The sequence below is a fragment of the Bombus impatiens genome, unplaced genomic scaffold (genome assembly GCF_000188095.3).
Source record: "Bombus impatiens unplaced genomic scaffold, BIMP_2.2 scf_1002, whole genome shotgun sequence".
Taxonomy (NCBI): Eukaryota; Metazoa; Arthropoda; class Insecta; order Hymenoptera; family Apidae; genus Bombus; species Bombus impatiens.
In genome coordinates, this window is record NT_177421.1 from 150,419 (window position 1) to 173,120 (window position 22,702).

At 40.4% G+C, this 22,702-nt stretch overlaps 1 protein-coding gene across 6 annotated transcripts in view; it reads right to left on the reverse strand.

Moving 5' to 3' along the window:
• The window catches only part of LOC100740194 (protein artichoke), a 178,998-nt gene that overhangs the window by 10,299 nt on the left and 145,997 nt on the right, over positions 1-22,702 (reverse strand). The window contains exons 1-2 of one of the 6 annotated variants that reach the window (XM_033323437.1): positions 4,719-4,729; positions 4,104-4,107 (exon numbers count right to left, since the gene is read on the reverse strand). The exons of the other annotated variants lie outside the window; for them this stretch is intronic. The gene's annotated coding sequence lies outside the window, so the exon portion shown is untranslated. Of the gene's footprint in view, positions 1-4,103; positions 4,108-4,718; positions 4,730-22,702 lie in introns of those variants that run through there. 6 annotated transcript variants of the gene reach the window in all.

Below are 22,702 nucleotides of genomic sequence, written 5' to 3' on the forward strand. Positions count from 1 at the left end.
CGGCTCGAGCTCGAGCCTGATTACTCGCAGCAACGCGCTGTTTATTAATATGATTTTTCGCGAGTCTTTCGTGCTCGTAATGCTTCACGTCGTTCGCAATTCGATATAAGTGCTTCTTTGGAATTCGTGCCTGCGTGGAGTTGAAGCAGGAAATACAGAGCTGGATTCGATATTCCTCCTTTATTCGCGTGCGCTTTCTTGGAATAGCATCTCGTAAAGTTTATACGACCTCATAGACTAACTGACTTGTTAGTAGACATTAGAAATTACGAATTCGTATTCTCGCGAGATAGGAGAGATCCTGAGCGGCGATAAATCGGTGGCCATTAATTTCCAATTGCTAGATGTCTGAGCGGAATAGGTAACTGAAGAAGAGAGAGAGAGAGAGAGAGAGAGAGAGAGAGAGAGAGAAAGAGAGATCCACAACTTCTCCGAAGAACGTTGCCTCTGGAGCATTTAAAGTTTAAGCCTGAGCCTCAACTCAATCAGCCAGTTTCGAGTAAAAATTTTCCGGCCAAAGTATCTCGAAAGCGGACTATTTAACTTTCTCGTTGTCTTCGGCGAGCCGCTTCAAACTAGGTTTCCATAAAGCGCGTGCTTCGTTGTCGTGGATTTCTTTGATCGCCACGCGTGTAGTTGACGTTTTGAGTCTCTGAAGATTGATTACAATTTAAGCAGAATTCCGTTGGTGTATCGTCGACGAGCATCACAGACGTAGCACGCACGTGCGCTGATTCTACACACGTGACTATCGTAATGATCGTGTTACTGTTTTCCTCGTTTCGCCAGTTAATGCTTTCAAAAGCGTACAGGTGTCGTGGCGGTAGTGTGATACGAAGAGAGAGCCTCGTCGTAGCTAGTTTCTCGTGGAAAATGCCTCGTATGGGGAAGGACCGAAATATGGCAGGGTTTAATAAAGGACGCCGGCTTTCCCTGCGAACCCAAGCACAGCTGCATTGCGAGAGACACTCGTGCCGCATTTAATTAAGCGTCGCAGCGACGCTTAATCTTCAAACTGCATTCGCCAAGTCGAAATATGCCAGATGAAATTGAATACTTTCCGTGGTGCGCATCTTACGTTGTGCCGTTTATCGCTGTATCGTGGAAAAAGGATTCGTCCGTAGACCACCCGCGGATCTAACCTAGATTTACTATCTGTTCAGAATCCTATGCATGAGTTTGTGAATAGAGAAGTTGATAAATATTGACAGGAAATACTGTCACGACTGTGTCTTTCCGGAGACTGTTTTCTACTGACGGTTTTTAAAATGTAAATTTTAATATGTCGTATTTCATAAACTCGTAAATCTTCATCTCGCTGTTACGAACATTGTCCTGCAACTAAATTTATCGATCTACGTGCAGATGGCAGAGCAGAGCGAACATTTTTCTAGATGCTCCTCTCGAAGGAAACGAGAGCAATTATTTTGCAAAGGCATTTGGAAAGAACACGACAGATTTTAATTGCCTTTTATTAGCTTATGTTGAAAAATGAAAATAAATATATTTGTCTTCAAACGAAGGAGCTTTGTCTATGAAGCAACGTCTGCGAAAATCAACGACGAAGGATGGTAAACAGCGTGGCAAATAGAAATCTGCGACCGCGGAACAAATTGTAATTTCTATTTCGGCTGCGAATCCCGAAGAGCCGAAGTATACTTGAGCTTCCATTACTCGAGTTTCGCAAAGCAGAATTGGCTTTGTGTTGTAGGAGCAAGTTCCAAACAGATCAGAATTAGGGTACAGAGATAGATCCTTTACATTCATGAGTGCGGAATATATTAGCGAAACTACATGCGATCGATTGACATAAATATATCTAAATAAATATTTTATCAATTTTGTAGACACTCACAAATAACGGTCGGTTGAGCGATACAACAAATTGTTTTCGTAAATCCTAAATCCTTCTGCATTTGTTAGGTCACTAGATTCGAATATTTAAATAGAAATTGCCTGATATTCTGTTACTTGGATCCTCTTACTATCCACTGTTTTATCCCTTATTGATCCCGTACAGTTGAATCCCAGAGCGTTACCCACGATACACGCCGCTCATCTTTGCTACTTCAGCATCCAGAGTGCGTCGAGTGCCGTGCAAACTTCTCGGTTACTTCTCAGTGCTCAGTGAACTAGTTTCAGCAACGATAGATTATTAGAATTCCGTATCGCGAAATAACTCACAGCGCCTATGTAATCAGGATGATGTTAGCGAACCGCGTATAGGAATTTCTATCACGAGATCGTTACAATGTATCACTTGATGAACGATTATCAAAATTATCTTCTTCCACGGAAAAGATAATTCTTCTCTTTCAAAAACACAACATTCTGAAGACATAATAAGTGGAAGAAATATAATTTTACAATCCTTGGGCAATATTTACAGATACATAGTCGGACAAATGTAGACGACGATTATAATTTTAGTTAAAAACCATAGACTCTAGCGGTCCAAACGTGCAATATTTCAATTAATCCATAAAATTTCCACTCAAGGTGATTATAGCGATCGTAGTCGCACGAGAGAGAAGCAATAAGGTGGATCGGGGAAGTATCGGTTATACGAAATTCTCAATCCTCTTTTACTTGGATTCGCATCCCGGGTGAATAGGGTTGATTCATTGTATATAGTGGAACGTTCGACCACAGACATCCGCGTGCAAGCTTCTCGATTACTTTACGATCAAACCTCACAAGCCGGTGGCGGGTTAGAAGATCCGTAATCTGGACAGGATCCATACGATTCGACCAATCTGGCAGGATCACGGACATTGATTCTCGTCGTTGCGCTGGCGGAACGAGCCATCGTAGAACTCGCGGTCTGGAACGTTTTGGTCCATTAAGACCACAAGAAAATTGAATTCCGGCGCGACAGCGAGCGCGCAAGCTCGGATTAAATCGTTGCGGTGCACGGACGAAACCGCGTTCGCTAATGAAGCGCGCTGCGTTGAATATAAAAGGGATACCACAGAATCCTTTCGACCCTCCTGCGACATCTTCCAGCCATCCTCCTGTCTACCGCTGTCGAAAGGAAGCGCAATTAACCCTGCCTCTTGTCCGAGCCTTTTAGTTTTTTCGAGCTTCCAACCCTCGAATTGAAGGACTAGGTGTGACCGTTATCGCGCGTGAATGGAATATTTGAGAATTTGTCGTTCCATAATCGTTCTTAACGTCGGCACCGAAGCACCCATTTGTCACATTAACGATTTCCCCTTTCGCTTGTTTCCCCTTGCCACCTCACACTCTGTCAGTTACTCAATTTTCCAGTGCCTGTAATTTCCGCAAAAAGCCGCGCATCTCTAGGCGCTCTCGAAATTACTTCGTCGTACGCGTACCAAGCAAAAGTTTAATTGCTCCACGCGTTTTCTACCGCTGTCAGGTCATTTCTTTTCGTTGAAAATGAACGAACGAAACTCGTCCTTTAACGACAAAGCACGGCTGCACTGGAGTCGACTCCTCGTCGAATCGGCCAACTTCGGGACGAACCAAAGAGCCACGTCTAATAAGCCACCGAGAGGCTTGCAGTTGTTCACCTATTTAAATAGCACCGACGATGGTAATGAGAATGCAAATGGCACGGCACGACCGAGCCAGCTTTCCTGCACACGTCACGGAATAATAAAAGGGAGCGGTTCCCTTTCCAGGACTTTGGTTCCTTGGGACACGTGTCTTGGTACTTTCTTTCTAATTGAGAATCGTGGTTGTAAAATATCAATGGAGACGTCGGAACTCGGACGAACTTTGGTAGAACTGCGCCTAGATATTCTTGATATCGTCAAGCTACCATTTTCCTTTTAATAACCAGACTGCAAGCATTTACGAATTCATAGAAAATAGACAAGATTCACGTAATCTTAAGAAACGTATAAAATGTCCAACTGTTTATTATATTTAGTGGACGAAATAAATGTTCGCCTTGGTTCCATTTCTTTACCCTTGTTGATAAAAATATGCATTTGTACAAATATCTGTCGTGCATTATAAAGATACATCATCGATGTCATAATCCATCACCTATTTCCCTCAATCCTGATCTCAATTAACTCAAAGAGCCCTGGACACGTCTCAAAGTGATTAATCGTTCTGTGTCGTAACACTGACCTGCTAGATTCTCTTACGATCGAAAATATTGCTATAATCTAAAATTACGGTAATGAATGCAGCGTTAGCCTCTGCCGTGTTATAAAAACTCTCGGTTATGCTAATTTCAGAAACGAAATTTCAAAGATTCGTCGCATCGTTGACGGTGCCGCGAGCCAATATCACAGACACGCCGCTAAGCCATGATGAAAAACGCTTTCCAGGCCACTGGACATGATTATCCTCTTAGGGCAACGACTCCTTATAACGCGGGCGAAAAGCAGCTTCCACAAACGTCGACACGAAGCTAGCAGCTTATACCAGCTGCCTGATTATTAAAAGTTAAACCTTACTTTCCGACGGTAGGGCAGGGAGAACTGGGAGATGAAAGAGAGAGAAAGGAAGAGATAGAAAGAAGGAGAATAGGCCAGGATGGAGAAAAATCGGAGGTGGGGATTTGGGCTGTAACCTCTTTAACCTCTTTGCATAAAATTAAAGCTAATCATATTCATTTTGCCGGTGCAGTTCCTCGAAATCCTCGAAACTGTGCCGGAACATTACGACTCTGAATTTATAATGATGACAATGAAAATTTGTACCGCCGAGTTTCGAGGGTTTCTTGCCGGAATTTCAACCTCGCCGCCTGTACGATAATTAGGTTGAAGTCTCTAGACACGACGATCGTCGAGAACCTGCCGTTTGTGACGCAGATTTCTAACAAGTAAACGTGCGTTATTTCTCCCTTCTATTTCCATGTTCTGGCACAAACTACGCTATTCTAGGATCGAGTCAAAGATCTCTAGGAGCACGATGATTCGACGAAAGTTGCGAAATATTGTCTTGTTTCGATGCTTAAAGAAATGCTACCATAGATATTGCCAATAATATGTTAATTATCGTGGAAACGACATACACGTTGATTCTAATTTCGTGACACAATTGAAGTGAGGGAGATATTATATTATGGCTCGAAATAAGAGGAAAATCAACAACGACTGAACTTGGAAAATACATTCTACGCGTTCGAAAGGATTAACGGGTTTGAAACAAGTTCAAGGACTAAACGGAGATCTCGAGTAGCGTTGGAAATTGAGAAGGAGCATTGCTATACGGTCTTTGAGGTCGGGGAACAGGTGCCTTTGATACTCTTAGAACACGAGGCACTCGTCAGACGCGGCGAATTCCATCGGGAGGAAACGCCGCGCGGAATTATAGAAAATATTCCTTTCGTTAGCCATCCGTGCCGGTCGCGGCATTCATGGAAAAGCTACTCGGGATTCTTCAAAGGGCCGACGCAGGCACCAAGTACATACGCGAATCTCTTTACCGCACGGGAAAAAAATTTGTGTATTCTGCTTAATAAGAAGAGAGGGATACCAGAAGAGAGAAGATAGTCTATTGGAAAGGCGATCTTTCTTGGGCTCTGCTGTGAACTCTGTAACAGGTTCGAAGTCGATCCGAGATGAAACGAGAGAAAGCGAGTAACCGTTGGTTCTGTGTTTCTTGAAAAATTAACAACCCGATAGGTAATTCGCGAGATAATTGAAAAGGAAAGGGAACGTCGATTTCAAGGAAAGAGGAATTCTTGTATGAATAATTTAAACCGAAAAAACGATAGTGCTACGTAAGAATTTTTCAGAGCTATACCGTACGCGCACGTTCCACGTTAACGACAGAATTTACTTAGGAAATTACATTTAGCGTAGATTAATACTGTTAATTGAAAAATTTTTTGTTCCCTTTGGAGAAGATGAAAAAAGCTAGTGGTTGTGGCAGAAAGGAAAAGAACGTTAAATTAATTGTTCCAAGTGCAACGCGCGCGAAGACGAGAACAGTTTCTTGATTCCTCTCGAGTCCGCTTCGTCATGGCGAACGTCGTTAGCTAAGGATAAATAAAAAAATCACTCCCCTTAGGGAGACCGGAACTTGGGAAAAGGCGAATTAAAACTGTCGCCGGGAGAAGCATTTATCAGCATTCGAAGAAATGATTCGTACTTTACGGCGCGGAGTTCTCGATCGATCCCGTATTTTCTTCGGAAAACAAAAAGTTTGGAGCATCCTCGTCGTGTTTTATCGTCGAGTTACGACTCCTTCGGTTCGATATCACCCCTTTCTTTTCTTCCCGTTTCGGAAAAAACTTGCCGAGACACGCAAAATCTTGCTAGAGCTGCTAGTAGTAAAACCGTCATTAGTCAGACGTAGGCTTTTATTTATGTTGTTCGAAGGATTATGGCTCTTAAAGTTTGCCACGGAAGAAGTAATATAGCTTTTTCAAACATTAAACCACGTATATCTCATTCTTCGTTAATGTTCTCTTTTTTTCCTTTCTGCTCGATTGTTTCGTGGCGTAAAACGAGCAGCTAATATCCTGTTTTGTGAACTTTCAACCTTGTATCGACCACCAAGAACAGGATGTAACTCGACAAGAAAAGAAAAGTAGCCGATGTCTTCAAAGAACGTTTAACATCGTTGATCTTATAAAAAGGCTCCTGCTACAGAATTAGTATGCCGGAGACGAGCAAAGAATCTTCGACGTGGAAAAGATTTTATTACCGATAATTAGAGAATTTTAAAGGCAATTAGTAGACGAAGTAGGTTGGTATATTGCAAATTGCAACAACGTCGTTCTCGGAAGAAAGTTCGATTTTATCGACGTCGTGCGCATGCAATTTTATGTCGCTGCCAGCCGTTCGTTAATTTCCCTACAGAAAAGACATTCAAACGTAGAAAAAGCAACCCGTGTAATTTTTTCCTTTTATCTTAACATATATCCTACTTTTTCTAGGTTTCAACGTTATGCAAGAACACGGTTTACGACTGAGTATTCACTTCGTGCAAACATTATTTCAAATACGAATGAAATACAAATCTGAATCGTATAAAATGGAAATTGCATAACTTTCGGTTCACATGCTTTGCGCGAATATTTTACGCTAATTACAGAATAATGGAATTTTCCATTGAAACTTTCAAGTCAACTGTTTCATCCAGTTACTCGTCTCTTTATATTCGTTGCTTTCGTCCAATTTCGAATAATTTTTGTATTTCTCGTTTTTGAATAATGGTATTACAGTCGTGTTCGTTGTTGTTCGTCAAAGTAGAATGATTCGAACGTTAGCATGAGAAAATCGTGATCGACAATGACTTCGTCGTAGTTGGTTCAATGGAGCTTGGAATTTTCAAGTCTGGAGAAGTGCTTCTTTAACTTCCAGCCAGGTGAACGCTGAGTAACCAGCTCCATCGATTTTCCAACGTGTCTTCGGGCATATATTAATAATGTAAGCAGACTTGTGATATCTCTCGTTCCATAAAATATTCATGGAAACTTCTGTCTTACGTTTATTGATACAAGTTTAATCGTATTCTGACAAGAAAATTTAAAGTTCGCAATCAAGAAATGTCAATACATCGACGTATAAGGCCAAACTGATCAACTCCATGTTTTCTCAGTCTCTCAATTTCGTTATATCGTGGTACACGACGAATGTTCAATTTTGAGATATTGCTTTTTAGTGGACACGATGATAGGTTAAACCGGGTAACACAATAATCGTGTCATGATATACATAGTTGCACAACCGATCTTGTGATTGTGACACGTTGATACTGCGTGTTCCTCGTGTTACGCTGAAAACAATCCTTGTCTGTGATGCGCTTTGAATAATGACTGTCCTCGCCAATACTCGACACAGGTTCTACACGATTTAATAGTAGAATAATATGGGACCATGAACACCTGTTACAGGAGCTGTAGATGCACGCAGAAGAAATATATTGCAAATATGAAGCTGGTAGCGTGTTAAATTTGTAGAAAGTTTGGAAACTTTATACGCGTTTCGTTGAAAATTCTATGATTGTATACCAAAATAAAAAATACGAAAGAATGCGTTAAAAATATAATATACGATAGCAGCGTGCTACAGATATGGGATAAAAATAACGTGTAGGAGAAATGTTAGATAGAGATCATAAATATAAAGCAAATATTCGCAATGTATGGTTTAGTAAACAGGAAATCGGAAAATGGATTACGAACATTTGAATATTTAAAAATGCTTTTTAGATTGAATCTGTTAGTAAAAAGATAGTAAGTGTAGTAAAATAATATTTCAAAAAATAGGAGATGATGTAAATAAAAAATAGTAATAGAAAAATACACGGAATAGTGAGAATTCGTATTGATCAGGTTTCTGGTGAATGATCACGGCTTTCAGGGATGAAGTTTGAATAACACCGATACACGCAAGGATTGGAAGAAGTTGTAGGAATATCAGCGTTAGGATCGAGGATCCTGATTTACACTATATCCGATTTCTCCGTGCACAATGTCTCTAACGTGGCTACCTTGAGAACCGATGCCAAATACATGTACATACTATCGCCAATAGCGGTTCCTATTTTCCGACACATTAAGAACATACACATTCGTAATTCCTGCTATCTGTGTTTGATACAAGTCTTAAATAATCCCACTGAATGGTATGGTCGATTTACGAGGCCGATGATCTCTCAGAAGATGCTTTTGAAATAGTTTAACGGAATTTGATAGATACCATGGAAACCGTAACACAGCGGGGCTGCAACTTGTAGCTCGGTCGAATGAATGCTTAATTTCATTGGGGATTCAACTCTCATACCGCGTCATGGCGGACGTGCTATAAGTAATAAAATTAGCGAGTATTCCAGCACGATTCTTCCAAGTTATTTTAATTATTTTTAATAACTGAACGAACGAATCGAAGGAGGTCTCGTTGATTCTACCACATGTAGATCGTATAAAATCAATCAATCAATGATATCAAATATGTAAAAATGGAATAATATAAAGTAATAAAGGTAATAATCTTTTATACTTTGTATTACTACAATATGTTTCCTTGATGCAGATGAATTTCAATGAGTAACGAATAACAATGAATTTGAATGACTATAACACGATATCGTCTGGAAATACAGTTTCGTATAACTGACAATGAAATGGAGATTCTGAATGCTATTATAAATCCGTGAAAAACATCTATATTTCCAGCCAAGTTATTTATGGCTGAACAGAGGCTGTTGATCTATGTGCGAGGAATATACACACAGATCTTTCTATTTCTTGCTTCTCCATCTACCTGCAGATTTTCGCATCAACATGTTTGCTGCCCGATTCTAATCACGGAAAAGATGTTAGCTCTCGGCGAAATAAGTCGATAGAATGGAACTTCACGAGGAACCACGCGTTCATTTCGTTTGCTTCTTCGCCAAACCTCTCGAAAGACGAACTGGTATTAGATGCAGCATCTAGAAAAAAGGTTTCAGCAAGTTTTCTTCTCGAGCGGCATCTTTGCGATCCGCATTCACTCCTGATCAGGATGTATTCGTCTTCTTTACGATCGACGGAAATTTTCTCAACTTTCCCCGGAAGGTGTTCGTAACCGGGAGTGAAAGCTCGGGCTTAAGAAACAGGACTAGTAGCGTCTCGCGATCCTGACTAGGCAGGCGTGAAATCCTGGAAGGATCGGATCCAATCTGCTTGTAAAAGCAGAAACGCCACACAGTGTGGAACCAGTATCTCATCTTTCTTCCATCTCTCTCTGCCGCGTTCCTTCTCTCGTAAATCCGAGACGGACCCGCAATCTCGATGGATTACGTACACTCCGACGCGATTTTACAGTGCAACAGGGGAACCAGGGTACTGCAGCTATCCATCGAAACTTCCTAAGTCCGACGACGTCGAATCCTTGTCCAGTAAATTTCTAAGGTTCCGGCCGCTTTCCCATTGACCACTCCGATGTTAGAAATAATCTTTTCTGCAGCCGTTCGAGAAACCTCGTGACGAAGTCTGATGAAACTGTATTCAACACTTGTTTATATAGGGATTGCATTGTTGGCCGATGTAAAGAAGAATTTAATGAGGAGATTGTTGTAAGTACAGTAAAACTCCATTAATCGAACTCACGGACGTAATAATTCTTATAACCGAAGTTCATATAGTGGAAAATAACGTAAAACGAGGTTCGATGCATCTTTCTCTGCGAGTTAACTTGTAATTTCGTGAAATTACGCTTCTCCGCGTAACTCCCAATAGAAGCGCTTTTAAAGGGAACAGTCGTATTTCGCAAAACACGAAGCTACGTTTTATCGATTCTAGCGGCGATCAGTCGTTTCGAGGGATCAAGTATCGACGAGGTGCACAATCCAATTAACCGTCGCTTTTTTCTGGCTGAGAGATTCCGATAGTTCAGCCTGCCTCGTTATCCATCCTTTTTATACCTTCGTCGTTATAATTCGATAATTCCCGTGTTTGCCAGCTTTTCCTTCAGCAGTTGACGATCCAATAGGAACGTTTCGGTATAATGGGAAGGACTTTACTCGCGGGAAAAGAAATATCCCCGACGGCGAAGGATCGTCGTTAGAAGCGAACAGGATTGTTTCACGACGAAGGGATTCTCGGTATCCGAGATTCCCGGTTAGATTGAAAGGGATTTTCGAAACAGGATGGCCTTCGTTGGAATCCTTTGCCCGTTCGTGATTCGATTTCGACCAGACGTATCTTTGATACACTCTGGCAGAAATTACCTCTTCCCTCTATGAAGTCTAACGTCTATGAAGTTATTTACACAGCGGAAGCTCAATCTGTATTCATTGATTCGGAAAAGAAGCGAACATTTGAAAGTTCCACGAGCAACTGCGTCGAAATTGTCGAAGGTCTTTTCTTTCTTCTACGTCAGTGGAAGAAAAAGGAATATTGCAGGCGCGATAAAGTTAAGAACAGGAGAGAGATGCAGGTGGAATGAACGGGTTATCATAAAACTCGTACACCGTCAAGCCGAGAAATATTGAATTCTGCGACTAGCAAAGAGCGACCGAGAGCCGAATAATTAACGCGATTATATTGCAATTGTTTTGCGAGCACGGACTAATTTATAATGTGAACGTGGTCAGTGTCGGATTAAAGCACAAAAATTTATTTCATGCGAGCGCAATTTAAGCGCGTTTTAATTAAAACTTCCACCGGACGATTTGTAATTTAAACTTTTATACCTGGCACGCGTGGGTAAAAGTGGCGAATACCGCCGAAGAAAATTTCGGGCGAGCGGTTAAATGAGACGCAAGGAAAATGTTCTTTTTTTCATAGAATTTCTTCCTTCCGTCGTGTGTTGAACAGTATGTTTCAATTCGCACATGTTAATTACTCGGTATAGCAAGGTTGCTTCTGCTTAACGCGCGTCCAAGTCTCGTAACGTTCAACCTCTTCGTTCTCTATGCTAAATTCGTCCGAGAAATACGGTGCCCTCTTTTTATTTGCGCTCGTTTAACGCTAATGACACGTCACCCGGCGTTGTGGTCGAAAAATTCACGCTCATTAGAAGTTCGCATCGTCTCTGCTCACGAACTTTTCCTCTGAATAAGATTCGGAATCCTTATGGCATACTGCTGCCCGTGCTTTCCCATGGTTTGCCAAAAAACGTTCCAATTTTATGAATTCGCATGGCGAAATTTTCAAAATTCCACTTGAATTCCGCAAATGTGTTTTGATAACATATGATTAAGAACGATCTATCGGAATCATTGAAAATGGAGTGGGCTGTTAACTATGTATTAGGTCATCCGAAAAATTCCTTTCGTTTTATAAGGAAATAATGGATGCACAACATTTTTCGTTTTATATTATTTTATCGAATTACGTATGATCCATTTTGTTCTTTGAAAATAAAGATCACAGCGTTCGACAGATTAGGTTTCATGTTTGTATAAAGATGCGTTGTTGCAAAAGAAAGGCACTTTTCGGACAACCTAATACTTTCTTCTGCTTTATGAGCGTGATACGAGCTATGGAGATTAAAATTTAACGCCAAGAACGTGATTTTCCAGTTATCTTTATGTCAATAGGAATTCCTTTTTACACTCTCATTCAAAATATTTTGTTTTATAGCACTAACACTTGCCGCTTGATCGGTTGTCGTAAAATTTCCGAGAACTCAGCGTAACGATCTCGAACAACGTCGAAAATTTCGGATATTATCACGAGAATTAAGAACTGCTTCATGATCTATGCACCATTAAAAGAAAAAAAACTGTAGGTATCTGTCAAGAATTTCAAGAAGTCCAGTGTAAATTCGACTTGTCGTGAGAGGGCGTATAAAACAGAGGCACGAAATTATAAACACTGCATTGCCTTCATAGCTGAGATATTCTTCGCCAGAAATCCTTTTCAAGCTTTCAAACAATCCTGAAAGAGCGTCCCTAAATGCACAGCCTTTCAACCGTTTCAGTATGATTTCAAGCTGGCTGCGGGTAGTCCGTCGCAGCCTGCCACGAGCAGAGGATCTGTTTCTATCAACAGGCGAGATCAGGTGGTCGCGTGGGTTATTCTTGTTCCGTCGGTGTCTTCGCAATGGCGAGCGTTACTAACGAAAAAAATGGCCGGTCTGTGTTTCCTAGCATCCGGTTTCATTTCAGATTTAGGTCGCGATAAACGCACGATGCTCGGACGTCTATCGTGAGCGTGGTTGTTTCCTTGCACGTTGCTTATCTCCGCAGCAAACGATCTCCTCTTCAACTTCACGGGGGAAGGCCTCTTTCACAAAAAACAAAAAAAAAAAAAAAGAAGGAGGAACGAGGGGAAAAACTACATCCAGGCGAAGTCGAGACCTCGGCTCACGACCACCCTTCCGTTCCGCATGAAAAAACATCCGTGAAACATCCGGCTCGAGTCTTTTATATACGAGCGACGTAAGCACCGAACCGGAAATCGTCCGATTTCTGCCGCGATAACGTGTTTTCATCGAGCTTGCGCGTGATGATAGGTCGAATAAAAATATCGAGACGAGAGTCCTTAGAATCTGCCGCTGTATTTTTGCAATGATCTTTGTCGTTTTTTTTCTTATACTTAAACCAATCGATTTATGGAATTTAAGGAAACTGTGAAATAAATTTGGATCTATATTAATTTAAATGAAGTTTTCGTGGAAATTAATTTATTATTAGATTTTACATTATAACTACTAAGAATAAAAATTGCTAAGTTAATTTAAGCTTTGGTTTTGTTAAAACTCATTTTTTAGTCTGTCTTTGGTAATATACGTTTTGGATTTGATTAAGATTTTCTAGACAGTCATGTGAACGTAGCAGCGGAATATATAACGATTAAAACATTTTTCAATATTCAACGTTAAACGGACATTTCAGTTGAACGTTTACATTTTTCCATTAAAATTTGGATTCACTAGAAAAATCTAACACCCCATTCGATAATAATCCGGGTTTTCGTGGAGGATAGACTCGTTCTCTGGTTCGTTCGTGAATGAAAATTACGAAAATCATTATCGTACCGTATCCCTTTGATCTCGTTAACGAGACGCGGGTAAAAATGCGGATGCTTGATGCTCGTATACAGGTTAATTTAAACCCGCAGACGCGTTATCGATCGCTACATTTCAACGGTGCTACTAATCCCGCATTTTAGACAAAAAAAATATTTTTCCATTTTATTCATCTGTCAAATTCTTGCCTCGCCTTTTCCCTTTAAACTCACGCAAAATCCAGGATTAACATTTTCAATTTTTCGTTGCTTTTTCAATCTTGAATCACGGCTGCGGAAAGAAAAATATTTTTATTTCTAAAGATAGCAAAAATAGCGAAGGACCGAACCAAATGAAATTTTTCCGTGCGATTTCGATAAATTTCTTCTTGAAATTATTTTCCAGATTTATAGGGCTGATGTTCTTAGTTTAGAATTCTTGCTCCAGGAGTAAGAGAGCTATTCCAGAAAATGCAAATCACGGTTACGTGCGAGGAGCGCAAGAAGGCTCGATGAAAGGTAGATTCAATCATCGTTAACCTTGACGGGATTTATTAATTAATCGTGGTACTAAAAGCGGCTCGACTCTTATCGTGTAACTTCTATTAAGATCAACACCGTGATTAAGGACTCGAACATTTAGCCGAGCAATCGATCAATTTCACAAGTAGCTTTCATCGTTTTGAGCTGTTGGATTTTCGAAACCTGACAAAAATTTAATTTATTCTCTGAAATTAAACGATGCACGCTTGTACATCGGACAACGAATAAACGAGTTTTGAGATATTCTTTGACATGAGTCGATTTTCATCCGGTACGCTTCATTCGCGTGAAAATTTAAATATCCCGTGATGCGTTATTGATCTCAAAGCGACCTGCGTTATTATTCAATTAAAAACGATTAATTAGAGTTATTACCGTCTGTCTTCTGATCTCCGCGCTCGCTGTTATTGGATTCATCGTTCAAATTAACGACGCATCGAAAAATTAACCGGCACGTACAAAGCGTGTTAAATGATAGAGAAACCAGGACACGCATCATGGCGATTACTTTGTTTAAAACATTTGGGTAATATTTTTAAGGGTTAGAATTAAAAACGTCGAGTAAACAACAACAGTCTCTTCTTCGAGAAAATCTTGCAATTTGCGAGCCCGTTTTTAAGATTCTCCGAAAATGATCAAAAACTTTCCCGAATTATCAGAGGCAAATCTAACTTAAAGAATAGCTGAAAATCGTCAAACACATCGAGCGAAAATTAATCCAATCTTCCAAGTAGATCTGCGAAATCATCGTTAACCGCATCTGATGTCTATCTAGCCCGGGCATCTGTCAAGCGCACACCAAAAAATCATTAACTCTTGCAATCTCAAATCCATCTCCAAGTGCTTTATTCTGTTGTTACAACCAACTGTATTTTCTAAAACTTTTGCTCGCTACATTTTCTTTAACTGGGTTATCGTTAACGTTCCCATTAGATTCTTGACATTCCTGAATGCGTTTACCGTCGATTTTTATGATAGATGTGATTTCAACGAATAAGTTATCAGTGTGGATGTAAGAAGCGTTATCGGCGCCATATGTTTCCAGGTATGACATGGAAATGCAAATTGCGAAGAGCCACAGCGGCGGCTCGTAGCGATACGCACTGCATGTCTTTAATTTATATGCGGGCCACGGTCGCGAGATTTACGAGTGCTATGAAACCAAACTCCCGAAAGTCGGCGCGAGAAAAAATTCTCTCAGCCCAGTTGGAAAATTCTTCTCGCACTGGCCAACTAATTAGTTAATATTAGTGAAACCTCGCTGCGTCTGCCAACCCGCCGACGTTCTCGTGAGACGTTGGAGAATACTTGGCGGATTAAAGCGCTTACTCTGATCGTACGGTGGTTTTACCTTTGGCGATGTCTTGAGCCACTTCGTTTGGCCTAGATCCTTTACGCGACAAAAACGGATAGCCGATACGTAGCTGGAGAAGCGACCGTGTACTTGACGTTCTTGACGAACTTTGCTTCTCTCGTATATATCACGTTATTCCGCTGAATTCAATTATGACATTGATATAGGACAGCAAGTTCTATTTTAATAAGTTTAAAACGAAGCTCGTGTTCGACTTTCGTAAGGATCTATATTGATCCTAACATCATCTCCGATGCCTCACTCGAAATAATCCCTGGTATGATATATGGCTGGTTCGTATTAGACTTTGATTACCCAGCTGGCGTTCTGGTAACCCTCTACAAAGGGTTTATGGGGTTATATAATCCGACCAGCCTGCGCCAGCACTCTTTCGAATCCCCTACCGAATCTGGAGCGCTGTAAAATAATGGATAACCGGTATGCGCTAGCTTTATTAACCGTTTTATTGCTTCAGATGTGAAACTCGAACGATTCGTGCTCGTCTTCTCACAATTGAATGTCATTCGGCGCGCAATTAAAGAACTCATCGACGGTGGCAAATGATACCAAGGAATTTTAACAAGTCGGACAGGGAGCGATTATTCGAATTATTATCGAAAGATCAGTTCGTGTTTGAACTCCTTTTAAAATTCTTCCCGAGTTCTAATTTAATTGCAAGGACCGATTTCGCATCGAAGACGATTCAACGTTTCATTATTTCGCAAAGGCTTCGAAAAGGGTTGCGCGATCATGCGAAAGTTCGAGAAAATTGACGAAAGACTGATTTTAGATTCGATTAGCTTTACGGATTCATCGTCGTGCGTTATCGTGACAAGTATGAAATTAACTCTTTGACGATGTAATCAAAAGATAAAACATTCGAATAATTGTTTTTTCATCCTCAAGATTACTTGCTGTATCAGATATTTCATGTCACTGTAATGTCATGGTTTCAGATATTTTCGATCTTTTAGTCTATGAAAGAGATAAATTTGAATCTCAACAAGCATACGACGAAACAACGTCTCGAGTATGCCACGTTAGGTGCTTTTACCGCGTACATTGATCAAGTTTAGAAAAGTTTGACGGTCGTAATTCAGCAAGAGAACGCCATCAGCGCGGAACGATTAACAAAACAACGGCTAATTATTCACGAGGTATGAATTGCAAGGTTGGATTAATAAAGGATGCTATAGCATCTTGGTAAGCCGTCGGCTGGAATTAAATTTCCCCTTGTAAACTGTAGGTATAGTTTGCATAGCCATTACGAGCCTCCAGAGCCACTTTACTGTTCCGCCTCAGTGTCGTGCTATCGCGGTTCTACTCTGCCGTGTCTGTATTAAATTAGTAGCCATTGCTTTATAGTTTCCGTCGCTGCCCTCTGCCCGTTTCCAATTGTTCCTCATACGAAAATATTTATCCGTTTCGGTGCAGCTTCCAGTTCTAGCCGGATGGCGATTTGTTAAGTCGATCCAAAAACTCGTTTCATTTAAATCGTAATTCCTCTAACATCGGAAACTAGCGGCTGGTCTGCGTGAACTATTTTTGATACTGTACGTGGGTACGAGTAAAAAGTTAAGCGAAAAAGTCGAACGTTACACGAATACGGTCAATATTTGCACGGAGCTCGAATCTGTCACGGACACACGAACGGGCCGTATTTCGCTCTGTCTCGGGAATTATTTTTGTAACTGTCACCGTTACGCGAATCTCATAAATCTCTGGGTGTAGTCCGATCTTTTGTTCGTCGTATTCACAGCCTGACAAAGCTGGCTGCAAACGTTCCTAGAAAAATACGAGGTTTGACTCGCATAAAATATCGTGATCATGAACGATCCAGCTACGATTTAAAGAATATCATAACACTTCCTTGCACAAAAGGATCATTTGCATAATATTCCCTTCTCAATGATACAATAAACCTGAAACAATAACGTTTTTGTCGAGAGCATTTTTCATCGTTCGTATCGAGCCGGAGCGTGCCTATTTGCATATTTATAACGAACGTTTATTCTCTTTACTAGTTAGTCAGGTTTCTAGTTATTTTATTATTAATACGTATTAATTTTTAGTTACAAAGTGCATATACGGCTAATCCGCAAACACCCAGCGAACAAACCTGGGAATATTCAGAATGAGAATGCACAGTTTACGATCGCTGTTAAACGAAACAGAGAATAAGAATGCGGATCTATTCAGAGCGAGTAGAAGGAGGTGGAGGGTGTTTTGCATTCAGAATGTGCGGTTCCGGCTGGTCTAGCGACCCGAAGACTCTAACCTCGAGTTTGCTTCCTGTTATGAGCCCCCGGTTTCCCGAATTCAAAGCTTACGCAGCCATTGTTTCGCGGTTGCAGTTTGCATATTCGAAATGTATTTGAACTCGTTACTTTTCCACCTTTTGCGGGCAAGTTACCGCGCTCTATATTCCTCTTTATCTCGTGAGAACGCAATTCCAGGTTTACACGTATTGCGAAAGAAATGCAAACTTGCTACTTCGAATTTTAAGGAGAATATTAAACCGTGTTAACTGTGCAATATCCATGATACGAATTCTGGTTAGAAATAATTCCACGAGTTTCGACAATTACGAACGATAATTTCCTAATTGCATACGAAGTTGTGAAACTCGATTTAATCGTAAAATAAAAAATAAAATAATCATAAAGAATAAAATAATCGGAAATCTTGCCTTGCATAAACTCATAGTCGAATCATATCCTGATCAAAAAGGACAAGTGTTCAAGGACTTCTACGTTCTCAATTTTTTGCGAGGATAAAAATATCGCTTACGCGATTGCGACTCTTGTGGCAAACTTGGAACATGGAATAAGAGGGTAGCGTGTACATTTTGTTTACTTTTAAAGTAGCCCTGCCGGAAGTAGCGTCGACAGAAGTTTTTATCGGTAAGATCCTGACGCGATCAATGTCGCGTTCAAGTGAAACTTCAACGAGAACTCGTAGAAGAAGGAACAATTTCAAGGGCTGAAATAAGAGGAAGTTCGCACGAGTCGAAAATCCCATTGAATTGAAACTTGGAGGGATGCAAAGCACGACTTACCTCGATAAAAATTCTTCTATTTTCGTGATGAATGAATTCTTCGTTATCGCAACGAGGCGAAAGCTCTCGCAATTCAAAGTTCCAACTTAAAGGTACTTTTAATTGGAAAGATTCTCGTTGGTGATTCGCTCCCGCCTAGCTTTTTACCACTCGCATAAATAACGCTTTAGAGTCGCGCGACCCTCATGCTCGAAATACGTGCAATTCCACCGACAGAAGCCGACACACGATCATTAAGAATTCTACCGGTGTAAGCGGAGATTAGCGCCTGGTCAAGTCGTGCGTTATTTAATATGCAAACAAGAAAAATGTAACTATAAAGAAAAGAAGTTTATTGAGCCGAGCCACGCGCTGTATTTATATCTGCGCATAATTCAAATTCACCCTTCTTTTTTCAGAATTACGCGTACCAGTTCACGCATATCCGCTGCAACTTAGAAATTGAAAAGTTTTATTGTACTTTACGAGCCGTTGGCTGATCAAGTTGAAGAGTAATGTTCAGCAATTTAACTCGATCGAGAAAAGGGAACGGTAACGGAATATTAACTGCTGTATCGCTCACCGGTCGAGTGGGCGATACGTTATCGACGGCCAAGTTGTACCACTAAAAAATTGCGAATAATTCATGGCCAAGCTATCGAGTCGACCAGCTGCAAACATCAGAGGCTGAGAATGAAACGAGCATTGTTCTCTGGCAGTCGACTATTTTCTGCTGCTATTTTCATCGCGCCCAATCTCCGTAATTATCGTGCCGGCGATCCATCGATCGATCGATCCCATCGACATCAATTGTTACCGTTAAGCCTGCACGCGCGTGTATCGTTGGACGCTGGCTAGTCCGCTTGACGAGTAGAGACTAGGACAAGCCTAGTTAAATCGATCATCGGTCACTATTTTTTTCTTTTTTTTTTTTTCGAGCTTTAACCAGCCTACCGAAGGCTGACTTTCGCCACGTGTAAGTGTCACGCACCATCGGTATCGCTAATTGCGCCAACCATTAAGGATTTTCCAACTTGAACAATAAATGGTCGTTACGAGTTCTGGGCTACGCCGCACCGTTGTATAAAGCGCACTTCATCACGGGGGAGGCTTCTTCTCTTTTATCGCAAATTAATTAATCCCAGACAGTTTTCATTAAAACTGCGGGAGACGCGGAGGCCTGCTTTGCGGGATCCGCCTCGAAAGCATTGCTCGCTCCCCTCGCCATCTCGCTCCTGCCTCCTTAGGTTAATGTTTCCGCAGGATTCGATTAATTTCTTCGGTGCCTGTAGTTGACTCGCAGAGAACCCGACTACTGCACGTGTATTGTGTCGTTCTCATATCGTCCGTCTCTTTTATTTCTATTCTACCGCGTATCAACGAACTACTTTTTTTTATAGTTCCTTTTGTTCCTGTATTTGCGAGCTAATAACTTTTTTGGATACTCTTTCTCTCTTTTACATTTTTTTTATTATCTTTTCTAGGGTTGAAAGAGCCATTTCAAAATGTTTTATGAAACGCGTACAATAGACGCATAAGTTTGCTATGGTCAGCGTTCAAACGTTAGGTTGTTTGGAAAGTTGGCAGCATTTTTGACAATAGACACGCGTATTCTATGTCAAATTTCTATCCATATATTTCGATACTAAGCTTTTGGACAAATACTGTTCCTCGTACGAAGAAGAAGGCCGGAATCCATCGATTATTAAAATTTTGTTCTCTAGTAGAAAAGACACGACTCTTTCTGATTACATTGGCCAAATCTGTAAATCTGAAAATCTATATAGAAGTTACATTGTTTGGTGCAAATATGTTAGGAACATAACATTCGTGATCTCTGTGAAATATGGATATACACGGACTAGATACTCTGTAGTTTCTATACACATTTTCGGATTTGTTCCAAACTTTATCGATATAAACTCGATAATCGAAATTAGCCGTATACGAGATAGCCTTGTTACAATGGCAATTTCGAAATATTTCACGACACAGATAAATAAATCATTGGAAATGTTTCTCTCTGAAAACATTGCTCGCCCGTCTTTTATTTGTTGGTTTACCAATTTTGACATCGAACGTTTCATTAATAAACGTTTGTCTCATAAATTTAGCAGATTTCATAGCGATTAATCGGATATGTCCGGCAACATATGGATAACGCGTTGCATATTTTATTAAGCATTGTGTATGCATTTATATTTCCGCTTCATTCTCGGTATTAAACATGTATTACCCTATTTATCAAATTTTACCGACTATTTAATCAATATTGCGAATCAATTCTTAACAATGGCGAGCGGATATTCCAGCTATAAAAATGAATGGAACGCCGTTCGAGGAAATATCGCGGCGTGCTAACTTTTTAATACGGTTCTCTTAACTTTCTCTCGTTATCTCTTATCATCAGCGAGTGATCTATGTATATTGTTCTAGGCTTTCCTGGTACAAAAATAAATACTACAGTAATAACGTGTTAAATTCTCGTTAATCAAGTGCTAATTACTCAGAAAGATTTTGTAGAAAATTCAATTTAAACAAGATTCTCGGTTGTTATTTTTGAAACGTGGCTTCAGAAAGCTAGCTAGCTCGCGTTTTTACTCAGGCCCCGGCCAAAGTTAACAGAGAAGTTTCATCGAAAAAAGGAAAATCCACGAAAGCAGCCGATTCTTTGCTCGGATCGAGTTAAAGGGATGTTTGCGTGTTAACAACAACTACTTCTTGATCACACAACTTTATCTATCTTGCGAAGCCCTCTGATCTCCGTCGCCGACAGTAGTTTGCCTTCGGAAACCGCTGGCCGGAAAGGGTAGAAGAATGAAAATCGCGCGGCAAGCTTTTTCCGCGAATCCGATTCCGAACTTCGGACTCTCGAGAGGTTTCTGTTCAAACGTTTCACGAAGACGAACGAATCAGCGAAGAAAAGGAAGACAGCTCAAGCAGAAGCACCTCGAGTATTTTTCCAACTCTTTTTCCTGCTTCTGGTAAAGATTGCGAGAAAACGCAGCCGTGTTGCTTTTGACGTTAACCGTGCTCGTTCCTCAAACATTCAATTGAATTTCTTTTGATTCGATTAAGGAGATCGCAAAGTATATTTATCTGAGAATGTATACGGATATCTCGCAGTAGAATCGGTTAGAAACGTTCGTTTACCGAAACTGTGATTAAGAAATATAATTGGAAATTTGTTAACGAGAGACACGAATTCTAAAGAACTTAGTAGCGCGAAGTCTAAAACTTACGATTCTTATTTTCTCCTTTTTTCACGTGAAACTAATTTTCTTTCATTCCCCTTTGGCGTAAAGTTATATATACGACCCGGCTCGGATAATCGATCGCGATTTTCTTTCACGCGGAAACTTCAACCGCGTCTGAACGTTTATGCAAATCGTCTGCAGCCTTTAAAAGGCCGAAATTAGGTTAGCCTCGTGGTGATCTAACGATTCCGCCGTCACGAAACCCTCGCTCCTTATTTCTCTACGTCGTAAACTCATTTGGGTTAAACGGATTTTCATGGAAGCCTCCATCACACGCCGTGCTTTCCACCATTGTAATAAAGAACCATACCTTTTTTTTAAATATTTTAAAATATCAAGTTTATCCACGATAGATGCGAAGACCATAGACAAAGTACATCACATTTCTGCTTTTTCTTACAAGGCAGTAATTTTAAAACGAAGAAGATACTCTTCGTTTCTTTTTCGTTGGCATTTTTGTGTTCTTTAATATTCTTGGTTTTTTAATGCAAATCTTCTGAATTTATTATCTTCTTTTTTTTTGGTTTTCATACATTGTTTCCTTTTCCAACTGTAGCGGTACATGATTCAATGGAAGATTCGAATCGGGAGAGACTCATATTGTTATGCCTTTGAGTGTCAACGTTGTTTTAGCTTGTTAGATTCAAAGGTAAACGAACTCCGGACAAAATATTATCGCTGTTATTTGTAATCGTCAACCGGAATTACATTGCAGCTTTTTATAATACCACCAGTCGATACAAATAGACGAACGTGCTCTCTAGAACAATCATTATAGCGAGTTATCATAGCGAGTCATACAGTCGAATAGTGTTGAACAGTAACATTGAGCGTATATTTTAATATACACTGACTATTACAATTTTATCACTCGCCTCTTTAATAACCCAACACGTCTAATAAACCACCTCACAACTATAATACACGAAACGCTTCTTTTCATATGCTAGTATTACAATGAGAAAAGTGTACAAAAATGGAATTATCAGGCGCATTTCCTGCGATTTTCCTGTGTAATTTAAGCGCTGTGTACGTAATCGTGGCTCGGTGGAAATCGAACGAAACACAAGTGTTTGAGGTATGTGGACCAGAGAATGACAGTACCGAGGTTGGAACTTGCACGTATTCCCAGTGGCGGT